This window comes from Capra hircus, chromosome 5, assembly GCF_001704415.2.
Source record: "Capra hircus breed San Clemente chromosome 5, ASM170441v1, whole genome shotgun sequence".
Classification (NCBI taxonomy): Eukaryota; Metazoa; Chordata; class Mammalia; order Artiodactyla; family Bovidae; genus Capra; species Capra hircus.
In genome coordinates, this window is record NC_030812.1 from 30093167 (window position 1) to 30110460 (window position 17294).

Below are 17294 nucleotides of genomic sequence, written 5' to 3' on the forward strand. Positions count from 1 at the left end.
TTCCAAATTGGGAAAGGAGTATGTCAAGGCTGTATACTGTCACCCTGCTTATTTAACTTATATGCAGAGTTCAGTTCAGTTCAGTAGTTCAGTCGTGTCTGACTCTTTGTGATCCCATGGACAGCAGCATGCCAGGATTCCCTGTCCATAACCAACTCCCAGAGCTTGCTTAAACTCATGTCCATTGAGTCAGTGAAGCCATCCAACCATATCATCCTCTGTCGTCCCCATCTCCTCCTCCCTTCCATCCTTCCCAGCATCAGGGTATTTTCCAATGAGTCAGTTCTTTGCATCAGGGGGCCAAAGTATTGGAGTTTCAGCTTCAGCATCAGTCCTCCCAATAAACATTCAGGATCGATTTTCTTTAGAATTGACAGGTTGGATCTCCTTGCAGTGCAAGGGACTCTCAAGAGTCTTCTCCAACACCACAGTTCAAAAGAATCAATTCTTCGGCACTCAGCTTTCTTTATAGTCCAATTCCCACATCTATACATGACTACTGGAAAAACCATAGCTTTGACTAGATGGACCTTTGTTGGCAAAGTAATGTCTGTGCTTTTTAATACACTGTCTAGGTTGGTCATAGCCTTTCTTCCAAGGAGCGCAAGTGTCTTTTAATTTTGTGGCCACAGTCAATATCTGCAGTGATTTTGGAGCCCAAGAAAATAAAGTCTGTCACTGTTTCTATTGTTTCCCCAGCTATTTGCCATGAAGTGATGGGACCGGATGCCATGATCTTAGTTTTCTAAATGGTGAGTTTTAAGACAGCTTTTTCACTCTCCTCTTTCACTTTCATCAAGAGGCTCTTTAGTTCCTCTTCGCTTTCTGCCTTAAGGGTGGTGTCATCTGCATATCCATATTTCTCCTGGCAACCTTGATTTCAGCTTGTGCTTCATCCAGCCCAGCATTTCTCTGCCTAAGAGTACCTCATGAGAAATGCCGGGAAGATGAGAAATGAAGATGAAAGAGGTGAAAAAGCTGGCTTAAAACTCACCATTCAAAAAACTAAGATCATGGCATCCGGTCCCATCACTTCATGGCAAATAGCTGGGAAACAACGGAAACAGTGACAGACTTTATTTTCTTGGGCTCCAAAATCACTGCAGATGTTGACTGTGGCCAAAAAATTAAAAGACATTGCTCCTTGGAAGAAAAGCTATGACCAACCTAGACAGCGTATTAAAAAGCAGAGACATTACTTTGCCAACAAAGGTCCATCTAGTCAAAGCTAGGTTTTTCCAGTAGTCATGTATGGATGTGAGAGATGGACTATAAAGAAAGCTGAGCACTGAAGAATTGATGCTTTTGAACTGTGGTGTTGAAGAAGACTCCCGAAAGTCCATTGGACTGCAAGGAGATTAAACCAGTCAATCTGAAAGAAAATCAATCCTGAGTATTCATTAGAAAGGCTGATGCTGAAGCTAAAGCTCCAACAGTTTCGCCACCTGACACAGAGAGCCAACTCATTGGAAAAGACCCTGATGCTGGGAAAGACTGAAGGAAAGAGCAGAAGGGGACGACAGAGGACAAGAAGGTTGGATGGCATCACTGACTCAATGGACAAGAGTTTGAGCAAGCTCTGGGAGATGGCAAAAGACAGGGAAGCCTGGAGTGCTGCAGTCCAAGGGGTCACAAAGAGTCGGATGTGACTGGGCAACTGAATAACAACACCACCAAAATTTTTAGAATAATATACCCTTTTACTCAGCAGTTCACTTCTAGTAACCTAGAAAGACGCTCATATATGTCCCACAAGAAGCCTATTAAAAAAAGTACTTGCTGTGACTTCTCTGGTGGTCCAGTATTAAGGATCTGCCTTCCAATGCAAAGGACATGTGTTCAATCCCTGGTCAGGGACCTAAGATCCCACATGCCGTGGGGCAACTAAGCCTGCAGGCCACAGCTACTGAGTCCACTTGCTCTGGAGTCTGCGCCACAACTAGAGAGAAGCCCCAGCACCCAAACAAAAGATCGCTGTGTGCTGCAACTAGGACCTGATGCAGTCAAACAAATAAATTTTTTTTTAAAAGTATTCACTGAAGCACTGCTAGAAACTACAAGAGAGAGATGTATACAGGTATCTATATACCTCCAGATATAGCTATAGGTATACATATATTTCCATCAAGTGGGAAATGGTTTAAAAAAAACAGTATGTGTATATTATGGAATGAATATCATGCAGAGGTTAAAAGAATAAAATGGATCTGTACATACTGATGTGGAAAAAAATCTCCAAAACATGTTAAGAGGTAGCTATAGAACAGTATATAAAGTATCACAGAATAACCATACAAAAAATATTTTATATACCTATGTAAACATAAGCAGAATAATCTGAAAGGGTTCACAATAGGGTTATAACAGGATTACCTCTGGAGAGAGGAATGTAAATGGAGAGGTGAGTTATTATTGGGAAGGACAAGGATTAAGGATCAAGGTAAAGGAAATCTTGCACTCTACATGTTTCTATAGTGTGTGAATTTTTTCATTATTTATAAATTACTTTGCAGAAAAAAATTAAGGAAAAAGTGAGCCTTTCATACACTATAAAAATTCTTATATCAGCAAAGAATAACCCTGGAAGGACAAACTTCCAGGAAGTACTACCTGCAGCTTTCTTCAGGGAAGAGAACTGGAAAAGCTATTGTTGCCATTTACTTCTGAACTCTTTAATCTTGTGCATGCACTGATTTTACCATGTGGATGCACTGAGTTTTAAACATTTAATGTGCATTTTGTAAGTACAGGGCTTCCCTGATGGCCCAGACGGTAAAGAATCTGCCTGCAATGTGGGAAACCTGGGTTCGATCCCTGGGTCAAGAAGATCCTCTCAAGGAGGGCATGGCAACCCACTCCAGTATTCTTGCCTGGAGAATCCCTATGGACACAGGAGCCTAGCAGGCTCCAGTCCATGGGGTCACAAAGAGTCAGACACCACTGACTATGCACAGCACACATGATAAAAGTGCTGTTCTGAAAGTATGTCAGATTTAAAAGCCCAAAAGAAAAGTGTTTGATTTGCCTAAGAGACTTCAGAAGGGCAAGAGTTCCTCCCAACAGACTTACTACAATGCATTCCAGGCAGAATCCAGGTAACGGGCCAAGACACAGAGGCATCACAAAAGACAGGAGGGTTCAGAGATGAGGCCTAAAGAATAAAGCTTGGGACTATAGGGCGGATTTGAATAATCACCATTTCCTGAAAGTGTACACTCTTTTTGCCTTTTTCAAGAAAATAATCAAGTTTCGACTTATACACAGTGTGTTCTGCCTAAAGCAACTACCCCTACTCCACATCATGATATAATGAAATGAATACGTCTATCCACAAACCTGGCAAATACATTCATCAGTTCTAGATGGATAATCCCGACCATAGGGTAAGATTCTAAATTAATAATTACATTGATCTCCTATTCTATCTTCTTCTTTTGACCACCCCATAAAGCCAAGCTGCAATATGCATAAAAACAATGATACACCAACTGCATACCGTTCAGTATAAAAGGTAGGATACCCTGATCGAGTTTACAGCACTTATAACAAATGTCTCACAAAGGGTAGAATGAAGAAAGATCATCTAAATTTCAGCTATAACTTCCCCGGTAGCTCACTAATAAAGATCCCTCCTGCCAATGCAGAAGACTCAAGAGACAAGGGTTGGATCCTGGGGTTGCTAAGATCCCCTGAAAAAAGGAATGGCTACCCACTTCAGTATTCTTGCTTGGAGAATTCCATGGACAGAGGGACAGAAGAGGCTGGTGGGCTACATACAGTCCATGGGGTCGCAAAGAATCGGACAGGACTGAACAACTAACACACTGTCACTAGATGACATTTATGCTTTATGGTTGTGTGTGTGTGTTTAGTCATGCAGTCATATCCAACTCTTTGCGGCCCCATGGACTGTACCCCACCAGACTACTCTGTCCATGGAATTTTTCAGGCAAGAGTACTGGAGCGGGTTGCCTTTTCCTACTACAGGGGATCTTCCCACTCAGAGATCAAACCCATGTCTCTTGCATCTCCTGCTTTGGCAGGCAGGTTCTTTACCACTGATTGACCTGGGAAGCCCAATGCTTTATATTAATTGTTGTTGTTCAGTCACCAAGTCTTATACGACTCTGCAACCCCATGGCCTGTGGCACACCAGGCTTCCTGGTCCTTCACTATCTCCCAGAGTTGGCTCAAACTCATGTCCATTGAGTCAGTGATACCATCCAACTGTCTCATCCTCTGTCATTCTTTTCCCCTTGCCCTTAACCTTTCCAGCATCAGGGTCTTTTCCAATGAGTCGACTCTTCGCATCAGGTGGCCAAAGTACTGGAGCTTCAGCATCAGTCTTTCTAATGAATATTCAGGATTGATTTCTTTTAGGATTGACTGGTTTGATCTCCTTGCTGTCCGAGGGACTCACAAGAGTCTTCCGCAGCACCACAATTCAAAAGCATCAATTCTTCGGCACTGGTCCAATACTTCTTTATGGTCTAACTCTCACATCCCTACATGACTACTGGAGAAAACATAGCTTTGACTACATAGACCTTTGTCCTCAAAGTGATGTTTCTGCTTTTTAATATGCTGGCTAGGTTTGTCATAGCTTTTCTTCCAAGGAGCAAGCATCTTTTAATTTCGTGGCTGCAGTCACTGTCCGCAGTGATTTTGGACCCCCAAAAATAAAATCTGTCACTGTTTCTATTTCTCCCCTAGCTATTTACCATGAAATGATGGGACTGGATGCCATGATCTTAGTGTTTTAAATGTTGAGTTTTAAGCCAGCTTTTCACTCTTTCTTCTTCATCAAGAGGCTCTTTAGTTCCTCTTTGCTTTCTGCCGTAAGAGTGGTGTCATCTGCATATCTGAGATTATTGACATTTCTCCTGGTAATCTTGATTCCAGCTTGTGAGTCTTCTAGCCTGGCATTTTGCATGATATACTCTGCATATGGGCTTCCTAGGTGGCACTAGTGGTAAAGAACCCGCCTGACAATGCAAGCGATGGAAGAAAGACGGGTTCAACCCCTGGGTTGGGAAGATCCCCTGGAGGATGGCATGGCAACCCACCCCAGTATTCTTGCCTACAGAATTCCATGGACAAGGGAGCCTGGTGAGCTACAGTCCATAGGTTGCAAAGAGTTGGACACAACTGAAGTGACTTAGCACGCATGCATGCATTCTGCATATAAATTAAATAGGCAGGGCGACAATATACTGCCTTGACATACTCCTTTCTCAATTCTGAACCAGTCCATTGTTCCATGTTTGGTTCTCACTGTTGCTTCTTGTTCTGCATACAGGTTTCTGAGGACACAAGTAAGGTGCTCTGGTATTCCCATCTCTTTTAAGAACTTTTCAGTTTGTTATGATCTACACAGTCAAAAGCTTTAGTGAAACCAGACGCAGATTTTTTTTTTTTTTTTTTTTTTTTTGGATCTCTGGTTCCTCTGCCTTTTCTAAACCCAGCTTGAACATCTGGAAGTTCTTGGTTCACTTATTATTGAAGCCTAGCTTGAAGAATTTTGAGTATTACCTTGCTAGCATGTGCAATGAGAACAATTGTATGGTAGTTTGAACATTCTCTGGCATTGCCTTTCTTTGGGACTGGAATGAAAACTGACCTTTCCCAGTCCTGTGGCCACTGCTGAGTTTTCATATTTGCTGGTATATTGAGTGCAGCACTTTAACAGCGTCATCTTTTAGGATTTGAAATAGCTCAACTGGAATTCCATCACCTACACTAGCTTTGCTCACAGTGATGCTTCCTAAGACTCACTTGACCTCGCACTCCAGGATGTCTGGCTCTAGGTGACTGACCACATCATCATGGTTATCCAGACCATTAAGATCTTTTTTGTATAGTTCCTCTGTGTATTCTTGCCATGTCTTCTTAACCTTTCCTGCTTCTGCTAGGTCCTTGCTGTTTATTTTGCTCATCTTTGCATGAAATGTTCCCTTGGTATCTCCAATTTTCTTGAAGAGATCTCTAGTCTTTCCCATTCTATTGTTTTCCTCTATTTATATGCATGGTTCCCTTAAGAAGGCTTTCTTCTCTCTCTTTGCTATTCTCTGGAACTCTGTACTCAGGTGGGTATATCTTTCCCTTTCTCCTTTGCCTTTAGCTTCTCTTTTCTCAGCTATTTGTAAGCCCCTCTCAGACAACCACTTTGCTTTCTTGTGTTTCTTTCTCAATGAGGATAGTTTTGGTCAACACTTCCTGTACAGTGTTACAAACTCCCATCCATAATTCTTCAGGCACTCTGTCTAAAAGATCTAATCCCTTGAATCGATTCGTCACCTCCACTGTACAATCATAAGGGATTTGATTTAGTTCATACCTGAATGGTCTGCAGTCCAGGAGTAGTAGAGTTTGACACAACTGAGCGACTGAACAACAACAACAATACCTGAATGGTCTAGTGGTTTTCTCTACTTTCCTCAACTTAAGCCTGAACTTTGCAAAAGGAGTTGATGATGATCTGAGCCACAATCAGCTTCAGGTCTTGTTTTTGCTGACTACATAGAGCTTCTCCATCTTTGACTGTAAAGGATATATCAATCTGATTTCAGTATTGACCATCTGGTGATGTCCATGCATAGAGTCATCTCTAGTGTTGTTGGAAGAGTGTGTTTGCTATGACCAATGTATTCTCTTGACAAAACTGTAAGCCTTTGCCCTGCTTCATTTTGTATTCCAAGGCCAAACTTGCCTGTTACTCCAAGTATCTCCTGACTTCCTACTTTTGCATTCCAATCCCTAATGATGAAAACAACATATTTCTTTGGTGTTAGTTCCAGAAGGTCTTGTACGTCATCACAGAACCATTTAACTTCAGCTTCTTCAGCATCAGTGGTTGGGGCACAGATTTGGATTACTGTGATGCTGAATGGTTTGCCTTGGAAATGAACCAAGATCATTTTGTCATTTCTAAGATTGCACCCAAGTACTGCTTTTAGGACTCTTTTGTTGTCTATGAAGTTCTTATGAATAAACTAAACATTAAAGAAACACTGATTTCTGCCAAAGATAAACTGATTTTATGCATGTATCTTCCTAATTTCTTGATTTGGGGGCATCAATCCAAAGTAAATTATCAACAGTACCACAGTCTAACTTTTATTGACAGCAAATGATAGTTTTTTTTTGCCTGCCCACTCCTATTTGGAAAAGCTATGCAACATTTCCCTCCAACTCAGGTCACATGTACCAAAAATAATTATAATATTATGTGCCTACTATGTGCACTCACTGATCTAACTGTTACATAACTATTAAAAATCAACAGTCATAACTCAACAAAAAGACAATCTAATTTAAAACCAGGCAAAGGACTTAAATAGACATTTCTCCAAAGAAGATCACAAAAGACCAATAAGTGCATGGAAAGATATTGAACATCATCAGTCATTAGTAAGGAAATGCAAATAAAATTCACAATACCATTTCATACCTACAAAGATGGCTATAATCAAAGAAAAAAGGAAAATAACAAGTATCGGCAAAGATGTGGAGAAACTGGAACCCTCGTGCACTATTGGTGAGAATGTAAAATAGTATAGCCACTGTGGAAAACAGTATGGCAGTTCCCCAAAAAGAAATCTACTTGATTCAGCAATTCCCCCCTCAGGAATAAACCCAAAAGAATTGAAAACAGGTATGCAAACAAAAAATGTTACATGAATATTCAAAGCAGCATTACTCATAACAGCCAAAAGGCAGAAATGAAACAACTGCCCATCAACAGAAAAAATGGATAAAACAAAACATGATATATCCATATAGTGGGATAGTATTCAGCTACAAAAATGAATGAAGTACTGACACATGGTACAACATGGATGAACCTCGAAAACACTATGTTACACCAAAGAGGCCAGACACAAAAAAACACATATTACATGATTCCTTTCACTTGAACTATCCAGAACAAGTAAATTAGCAGAGATTGGTGGTTAACAGAGACGGGGCAGGGGGTTGGAGGGAACAGTGAGGAGAGACTGCATAATGGGTATACGGCCTCCTCTGGGGTTGATGTGACAGTTCTGGAACTATATAGAGTGATGCTTGTACAACACAGTGAATTTATTAGATACCACTGAACTGTATACTTTAAAAGAGTTAATTTTATGCATTGTGGACTTCGTTTCAGGAAAAAAAAAAAAAATCCAATAGTCTTGGCAATCCTGTGCAGATTCAGAAACACAGACAGGCTCAGAGAAATTACTTGACCAAATCCACAGAGGGAGTACTAGACAGAACAGCAGAGATTCAGAGCCAGATTTTTGCTCTTTTTTCTTAATGTTGACAGAAAGTAGGACCTTCATAGCCCTTCTCCCCAACAATTAAAATTTTATGCCAGGGACTTTCCTGGTGGTCCAGTGGTTAAGAATCTGCCTGCCAATGCAAGGGACATGGGTTGGATCTCTGATCTGGGAAGCTTCCACACGCCACGGGGCAACTAAGCCCGTGCACCACAACCACTGACGTTCACATGCCTTAGAGCCTGAGCTCCACAACAGGAGACGCCACTGCAACAAGAAGCACATGCATCACAACGAGGGAGTAAGCCCCACTCACCGCACCTGGAGAACAGCATCACGTAACAATACTGCGCAGTCTAACACTGCATCATCGTAACATTATGGGCTGGCAGACAAATGACAAATGTCAGACAACTTTTAAAAGATCTTCAAGGAATTCCTTGGCAGTTCAGTAGACAGGACTCAGCGCTTTCACTGCTGGGGCTGGAGTTAGAGCCCTGGTCAGGGAACTATGATCCTGAAAGCCATGTGGCATGGCCAAAAAATTAAGAACAAAAAAAGACCTCTATAAAATACAAGCTTTGAACAATGAAAGAGGTGAAAATGATTACCCAACAAAGCTTTGTTTAAAGTACTGTCAACTGAACAAAGAATTAGATAGTCTTCTCAAGAAACTGAGTGTGTACTGACTGGCAAGACGTAACAAAACATCAAGTGTGCATCTGAGTTAAATGGCTGACTCAGTCTCTGGTGGTTCTGTACCATAGTACCATACCACCTTATAGGATCATTCAGGTCCTGTAACACCTTAATTTCCTGTCATTCCATCATAGTTATAAATAAGCTTCACTGTTCCCATCAAATGTGAGGGAGCCTCTAATGATGAGATCCTTATCCTGAAGGCTTGTGCAGGACATGCAGGTAGGCTATAATGGCAATTTACCTTATATAAAGATATAAGAGGTTATTAACCAAAGTCAGCTGAGAGTCACGTCCACCACACACTAGTGCACATTTTTAATCAATGTAACAGTAGAAAATACCAAGAAGAGCCAGCAGTGGGCTGATCACACTGCATGTTGTAATCAGAGACTAAGTAGATAATTACTGCTCTACTGGGCTTTCCAGGTGGCTCAGTGGTAAAGAATTCGCCTGCCGATGCAGGAGACGAGGGTTTGATTCCTGGATCAGGAAGATCCCCTGGAGGAGGAAATGGCAACCCACTCCAGTGTTCTTGCATGGAAAATCCCATGGAAAGAGGGCTGGTGGGCTGCAGTACATGGAGTTGCAAACAGTTGGACACAACTTAGTGACTAGGCCCATATGCATTGCTCTACTACTGATGGTAACCTTAAAACAAAAGCAAATCATTTGCTACTGGACAGATCGTACATACTCAAGAGAGCAAAGACTGTTGGTTTTACAAATAGGCCATTCCAGTTCTATACAGGTCAATAAGAAGTAACATCATTGGCAGCATCTTCAAGTACAAAAGATATCTTCACTTATCTAATGAGACCCATCTATAATCATAAAATGGCTTCATCACAAACCTCCTTCTCCTCAATCCCAACACCCTTTAACCAACTCTAAAGAACACACAGACACAAACACATACTCCACAACCAGTAATCATGTCATTTTGCTAATTAAGTAATATAAAAAAATCCTAACCAACAATCTAAGGTTGTCATTTAGGGTTTGCACTAGTAAGAATCGCTGTGTAACTCCTAACCACAAATTAGTCATAGGACACTGACTGCAGAGGCCTTAAGCTGGTGGCTATGTTCTCAGATCTTACAGAATATTTTAAGGCCTGGGGCTGCTGCAGAGTCAGTGCAGAAGATGCATGCATATTTCAGGAACCCAACACAATCGGCCACCATGGTAAATCTGAACATGAAGAGTAAATGCTGGCCTCTGGCCAATCCTTATATCTAGCAACCTAAAGTGTTTGGATATTTAAAGGTAATGTCCAAAACTTTAAATCTTTTGGAGATATTTCAGAACCAACATACTACATCCAAGGTAAGTATAAACTCACTAAGATTCCAAAAGAGGCTCCCAGAAAATGGTATGTGAGCCTCAAGTCCCTTTGTAACCCAATAATTTCAAGAAGCAAGATGCAGGCATAATTAACCTCCTTGTGACAATTAGAAAAAATGAAACTGGAGGTTAGACCCATCCTAAGAGACAGTTCACTGTCAGCCTGCAGCTATTTCAATCTACTATATTTGGTACTATGTGACAACTCTGTCTCTCTCAAATATATAAAGGGAGGGAGAAAAAATCGACTCAAACAGTACTTCCTGTATTACAGTTACCTTCCTGAAATATTTAAAGCATATAGTAGGCACTCAAACTCTTTTCAATTAATAAAGGATATAGAAGGTAAGCAATAACTAACAACTCATACATGTCCCTTGGACAGCAAGATCAAACCAGTCAGTCCTAAAGGAAGTCAATTCTGAATGTTCATTGGAAGGACTGATGCTGAAGCTCCAATACTCTGGCCACCTGATGCGAAGAGCCAACTTATTGGAAAAGATTCTGATGCTGGGAAAGACTGAGGGCAGGAGAAGGGGGTGACAGAGGATGAGATGGCATCACTGACTCAATGGACACGAGTTTGAGCAAACTCTGGGAGATGGTGAAGAACAGGGAAACCTAGCGTGCTGCAGTCCATGGGGTCACAAAGAGTTGGACACGACTGACTGAACAACAACAACATATATATAAAATATTCTGAAATGAAAAAAGTACCCTAAATTTTTCAACCAAAGGCAGCAAAGTGAACTAAAGATGATCTACACTAGTGACACATTTTTCTTTTTGAATATTTATTTATATTTTGGCTGTACCAGGTCTTAGTTGCAGCACAGGGGATCTTTAGTTATGGCATGTGAGCTCTTAGCTGCAGCATGTAGGATCTAGTTCCCTGACCAGGGGTCAAACCTGGGTCCCCAGCATTGGGAGTGTGGAGTCTTAGCCACTGGATCACCAGGGAAGTACCAGATTTTTCAAATATATATACAAATAACAGTCTTAAGATGACGATCCACAGTTATAGGTATGACTGAAAAAACCTTGTGTATAACAAATGGTCCCTTCCATACTGGACACATTTCATACTTTAAAACAGAAACTCCTATTTTCTTCATCAACTAAAGCTCCTACAGGATTTTCAAAAGTACTTTTATTGCTAACTTGAACTCTATTTTAAGATGCTTGCTAGATGTCTTGATACATAAATATAATTAGACAGAAGCTAAGAGAGAGCCATAAAAACTAGACAAATCATTTCCTGTGCAAGTGTCCTGAAAACTGGACAGAAAAAGTCAGTAGAGGAAACAGCAGCCCTCAAACATAAGGTCAAGTACTACCTTCAGGTGAACACACAATAAAATCATCATTTAGAAGTAACCAAACTTGGGCTTCCCTGGTTGCTCAGGGAAGGTAAAAAATCCACCTGCCAATGCAGGAAGTACGGTTCTATCCCTAGTCAGGGATGATCCCACATGCCTCGGAATAACGAAGCCCATCGGCCACAACTACTGAGCCTGTGATCTTGAGCTCAGGAGCCACAACCACTGAGCCCAGGTGCTACTCCTACTGAAGTTCACATGCCTAGAGCCCGTGTTCCGCACAAAAGCCACTGCCATGAGAAGCCCCAGCACTGCAGCTAGAGAGTAGCCCCTGATCCTTGCAGCCAGAGAAAAGCCCATGCAGCAACGAAGACCCTGCACCACCAAAAAATAAGTAAAAGTATATATAAAAAAGTAACCAAACGGCCACAAAAACTTAAACATAGGATTATCATATGAACAGATACTGAACAGGTATTTGCACACTAATGTTCACAGCAGCATTACTCACAATGGCCAAAAGGTGGAAACAACCTGTGTCCATTTATAGACGAATGGATGAAGGGAATGTGGTATATGCATACAATGGACTATTACTCAGCTCTAAAAAGGAATGAATTTCTGACAAGGTTAAAGCACTGATGAACCTTGAAGACCATGTGCTAAGTGAAATAAGCCAGACACAAATGGACAAATACTATATAATTCCACTTATGTGAGGTACCTAGAATAATCATATTCCTAAAGACAGAAAAGTGCAATAGTGATTGCCAGGAGCTGGGGAAAAAGAAGAATGAGGAGTCATTCTTTAATAGGAATTTTGGTTTGGGATGATAAGAATGTTCTGGAGTTGAATGGTGGTGATGGTTTCACAGCAGTATGAATGGATTTAATGCCACTGAACTGTACACTTGAAAAAGTGGTTTAAATGATGTTATGTATATCTTACCACAATTTTTTTTAAAGTAACCAAGCAAGAATGATGATCAAATCTTTCAGGCAAAAACATCAAGAAAAGTGCTAAGAGTCTGCAACAGGCATGCTTCACTGTCATCCTCCAAGCCTAGATGACCTGCGTGAAAGTCAAGACCTCAGAACAGGAGGGATGGGCATGGCATTTTCATACACTACATATTTATATATCAGTATCATATCACTGGCATAGGATAGGAAGATATATTAGAAGGTAAACTATATTCTGTAGGAGGACATTTGCTAAATAATGAATGGGCTCCCCTTTCCAATATTTAAATCAGAAAAATATAAGCTTTACCTTCCAGTCTCCAATGTAAGCAGCAAGACAATCAGTTTCACTTCTAACAAAGCAGCACAGTGGATCCTAAAGAGTGACTTTAATTTTCCAGTCTTAATATGGTGTCTCTACAATGGAAACTGCGAGTAGCAATATAATAATAAAAATATAAACTTCTTTCACCATCATTACAAAGTTACATTACAAAGTTTTCCAAGCCTCATCTGAAAGATGAGGATAATGCTTTCTTTATAGGATTATTTGAAGACCTAATAAAGTAACATATAAAACACACTGAGTTCAGTCAGTCCCTAGAATACCTAACTGCTCAACAAATAAAAATTCCCTCACCTCCTGCAGTTCACTAGTATCTGTAGCCTTTCCTGCTCCTGGATCAGCCTCCACAGGCTATGCTGATGTTTCGGCCATTAACCTCTGGCTCCTCCCTCAGGCCCCAGCTGTGTCTCTCCGTTCTAGTAGTTTTACTCCTGGTTTCTAAGAGGATCCTGTCTATATTTAGAGATAATGCCAGTACCAACTGTGTACTCAACAGGTGCTTGGAGGGCACTTGAGCATTCAGCAGTTTTCACTTGTTTTCCAGAGTTAATTGGTTTTGGCTCCACAACTGGCTGTCTTGACTTCCACAAGGAAGAGTGCCACGTATGCACAGTACTTCAGCAGTACACTAGACTAAACAGAAAATTAAGTGTGCTCACAGGACAAATCCTTAGCAAGAGGACATTTTTGCCTATTATGTGGACCCCAAAAGATCTGTTAAATCACAGGGGCAATAAACTTGTAATAAACTCTGCAGATGTAGCCCATCAACCCAATCTTTGTCTAGATCACTGTATCAGACCCAGGTTTCAACCAATTCATGCTGTTCATACTACAACCAAGATCAGGAGGAAAAAGCAGGTAGAACAACATGGAACACTTAAAGGAGTGTCCGAACAGAATAGGTATGAATTCAGTTTTATTTACTACTAGTTTTGTGATCTTATTAAGTAATTTAATCTCTGAATTTGTAAAACAGGAAATGATTATGAGGATTAAATTAAATGAGATGATATGTGGAAAGCAATCTTAGCACTTCATTATCACTAATAAGGAAACTGCACTCACTTCTTGCTTTGTTCAGTTTTTATAACAGAAGAAAAGTGACAATTTAGAGCACTCTTTTCGGACCTTTATAAAATAGCCTAATGCTACTATCTGAGGCCAAGCTGAGAAATATAAACGGAAAAATTCCCAGAAATCTTAGATGAGTCAGCAAAACTTAATGCCTCAAAATAAAAGGCTTAATATGGACTATTTATGAACACATAATGGTAATTACAATTTCAAAATCAGCAATCTTGTATCTAGTATCATCCAAAATTTGGTCTGGAAATCCAAGTATCAAGGAAATGCAAAGATCATACATAACCGCCGAAATACTTCCCCAAAATATTTTCAAATCATCTGAATTCAAACTGGAAGGTACAAAATAGCCTGATAATTTGAAATCAGCATCAGGAATTTCTGGTGACAAAACCAAACTCTCTCCCATAATCATAAAACCAGTAGCAGATGGTACATGATCATTTCTCAGTGAGAAACTGTAATTCTAACAAAGTACAGATAACTCAGATTTTATCAAGGCTGTTCATCACCTTTCGATGAACAAACTCTTGGTTCTCCTCCAAACACCCTAAACTCTGCATTATCAATAACCAAACTCAAAGCAAGATGCCTGTTTCTAGTGACCTGTCCTCTCCTGCTTCATGAACCGCAGGTAATTAACATACCTGTAATTTAGGGAAGGGAAATAAACATTACAGGCATGCTTTATCAATGAAATGAACTATAAATGATAACCAAATTATTAAAAAAGCAGCCTGTACTCCTTAGCAGGGGAACATGCCAGAGAAAAATCCACCTTCTAAAAGAACCCAGTCATCCTGGATGAATTAGGAGAAAAATGCCACTCCAGTCCACCTAACCTATACTCTCTAACTGGACTTATTCTTCTGCTTTAATTCAAACCCAAACCACATCTATTTTATGTGTCTGCCCCTCTTGGCTGTATTTTCCGTCCCGTTTCCCGCTCCCACACCCCCCAATTCCAAGAATGCCCTCCTCTCTCTTATTTTCAAATCCCACTTTGCCCCCCAAATCCTAAGGACCTCGGACACCCATGTAGATGACCTTACACATTTGCGATGAATTTCCAGTTCATTGTACTTCTCATACCAAATGATCGATTCTTTCATTCCTTTCGACCTCTCGTTGTTTCTTAAAACCCAGTACCCCACACACGCTCACATCAGACTCCCCCCTCACTCCATTGTTTCCCCGGCCTATGCCTCCGGAAACCCCTCAACTCGGAACCGTGTGCTTCGGCCCGCCCTACTGACCCCCAAAACCTTTCACCATCTGGGCACCTAAGTCTCAAAGGGTTCACGTCCCCTACTCTCGGTACCCCAACCCCCAACAACTGCCCCCTCCCCGTGTGCCTTCCCTCAAGCCCGCTTTCTGCACCTCAGCGCCCCGCTTCATCCCTCCTCCGCCCCTCCGCCAGCACCCAGAGCCTCACCTCTCCCGGACCCCCGCAGTCGCCGCGTTCCCCAGTTCCGGCTCTGCGTCCCGGACGCTCTGGGGTCTGAGAAGAGGAAAGGAGCTCCTCCGCCGCCGCCTCCTCCTCTTCTAGGGCTGCAGCCGTCGCGCTCCTCCCCCAGCTCTCCCGGAGCCGGACGCCGCCCCGCCCCCACCGCCCCTTTCTCCGCTTCCCTCCTCGGCCGGGCGGCGGGCTGGGAATCGCAGCCGCGGCTGGGGGCCTGAGTGCCAGCCGATCCACACCGACCTCGCCGAGGCTCGAGCTCTCCGCCCCGCCCCGCAGTCCGCTCGGGCGCGTGCGCGCCGGCTAGCCAGCGCACAGGGCGCGTGCTCGCGCCAGCGCGAACCCGGCGCGCCGAGCTCGAGGCCGTTGCAGCCAACCGGCCCGTGAGTAAGGCCCGGGCGCGAGGCGGCCCAGCGAGCCGAAGACCCGCGCGCGGAAAGGCGCCGGGCGAGAGGTGGTCTCCTGTCCATCGGGTTACAGCTCCTCCCGCTACCGGGTCCCTCGCGCCTCACACCGCCCTGTGGATCGCGCGCCCGAGTTGAGGAAGCTCGGGCGTCGCCGACAATCGGGAAGAACGATGCAGGGAAGGGACTGGAAGAGTGGGTTGGGGAACAAACTAAATGGGAGTCCGGACGGGTGTGGGACACGAGCCTGCAGCCGCGTGCAGAATGGCGAGTCCCAGAAAGAGCCGGGCGGCGTGGGGAGGGGGGCACAGCGCGCGCTGGGAGTTGAGGGCCCGAGCTGGAACTGCCGGAAAGAGCCGAAACTCCCCCGGACGTTGCCGAAGGCGGCCGCCTCGAGGGGCACCGCTCGAGGGGCTTTTCTCTGGATCCTAGCCGGGACTCTTGTCTGCCAGACGGCGCTCCTTTTGGCGCTACGACCTCTCCCCGACGACTTAACACCAATTTCCATTTCGCCACCTTCCAGCCCCGAGTTTTATTCCAGAAGGCTATTTCAGAGCCACCAGCTGTGGGAAACGCCCGGACGTCCGGACTTCTTTGCCGCTCAGCCTCCTGGGAATCCGTAGAGGCCGCTGCGGGGTGGTGGCGGGAGGATGCGTGACCCTGGTCTGGTGCAAGATAGCTTCGGGAGCAAGCCACGTTCACCAGATACACCAAGTCCATTTCTGTGTCGGTTTCCTGGGCTGCTCAGTTGTCTGCATCCCTCTGCACGGCTGTGGTCAGTCACATTACCCGTCGAATCTTTCTGTTAAACACTCTTGTTCGTGGTTAGATTCCCAAGCACCCCAAGGGCCAGGGAAAGGGAACTAACTCGCTCAGTCGTGCCTGACTCTTCGCGACCCCATGGACTGCAGCCTACCAGGCTCCTCCGTCCATGCGACTTTCCAGGCAAGAGTACTGGAGTGGGGTGCCATTGCCTTCCTCAGAACCATCCCTTAATATTTGTGCGCCTTTCTAGCCAGTTTCCTCCATGTATGAAGCACTCACCCCACTGCCAACTGGTCAGGAGTGGCTAGAGGGTGGGCATTGAATCAGCATTGAAAAGGTTAATCAGAGTCTGTCCCCATGTTCTCTTTTGAGGGCAAAGTATAAGGGGCTCTGGGCAGGTACCAACCACAACCCAGAGAGTGTATATGGGAATGTATAGACACCATAGGCATAATATAATTTTGGTCCCCACAGGTTTGTTGTTGGAGTGGCAGTACAGGTAGATCTCTACAAAGTCATCTATCTGGTCCTTTGGTTTTTAACTTTGGATGGAGTGGAAGGGCCAAAACTCCTCTAGAGCCCACTGACCCTTGATTAATAGCGTCTAAGCTAATCCAACCACATCATTTACAGATCTAAAGAAAC

The 17294-nt window shown here is 43.2% G+C and overlaps 1 protein-coding gene across 1 annotated transcript in view; it reads right to left on the bottom strand.

The window, feature by feature from the left end:
- SPATS2 (spermatogenesis associated serine rich 2) overlaps positions 1 to 15554 on the bottom strand; it is a 153721-nt gene extending 138167 nt beyond the window's left edge. Inside the window, exon 1 of the mRNA XM_018047837.1 lies at positions 15457 to 15554. The gene's annotated coding sequence lies outside the window, so the exon portion shown is untranslated. The remainder of the gene's footprint in view (positions 1 to 15456) is intronic.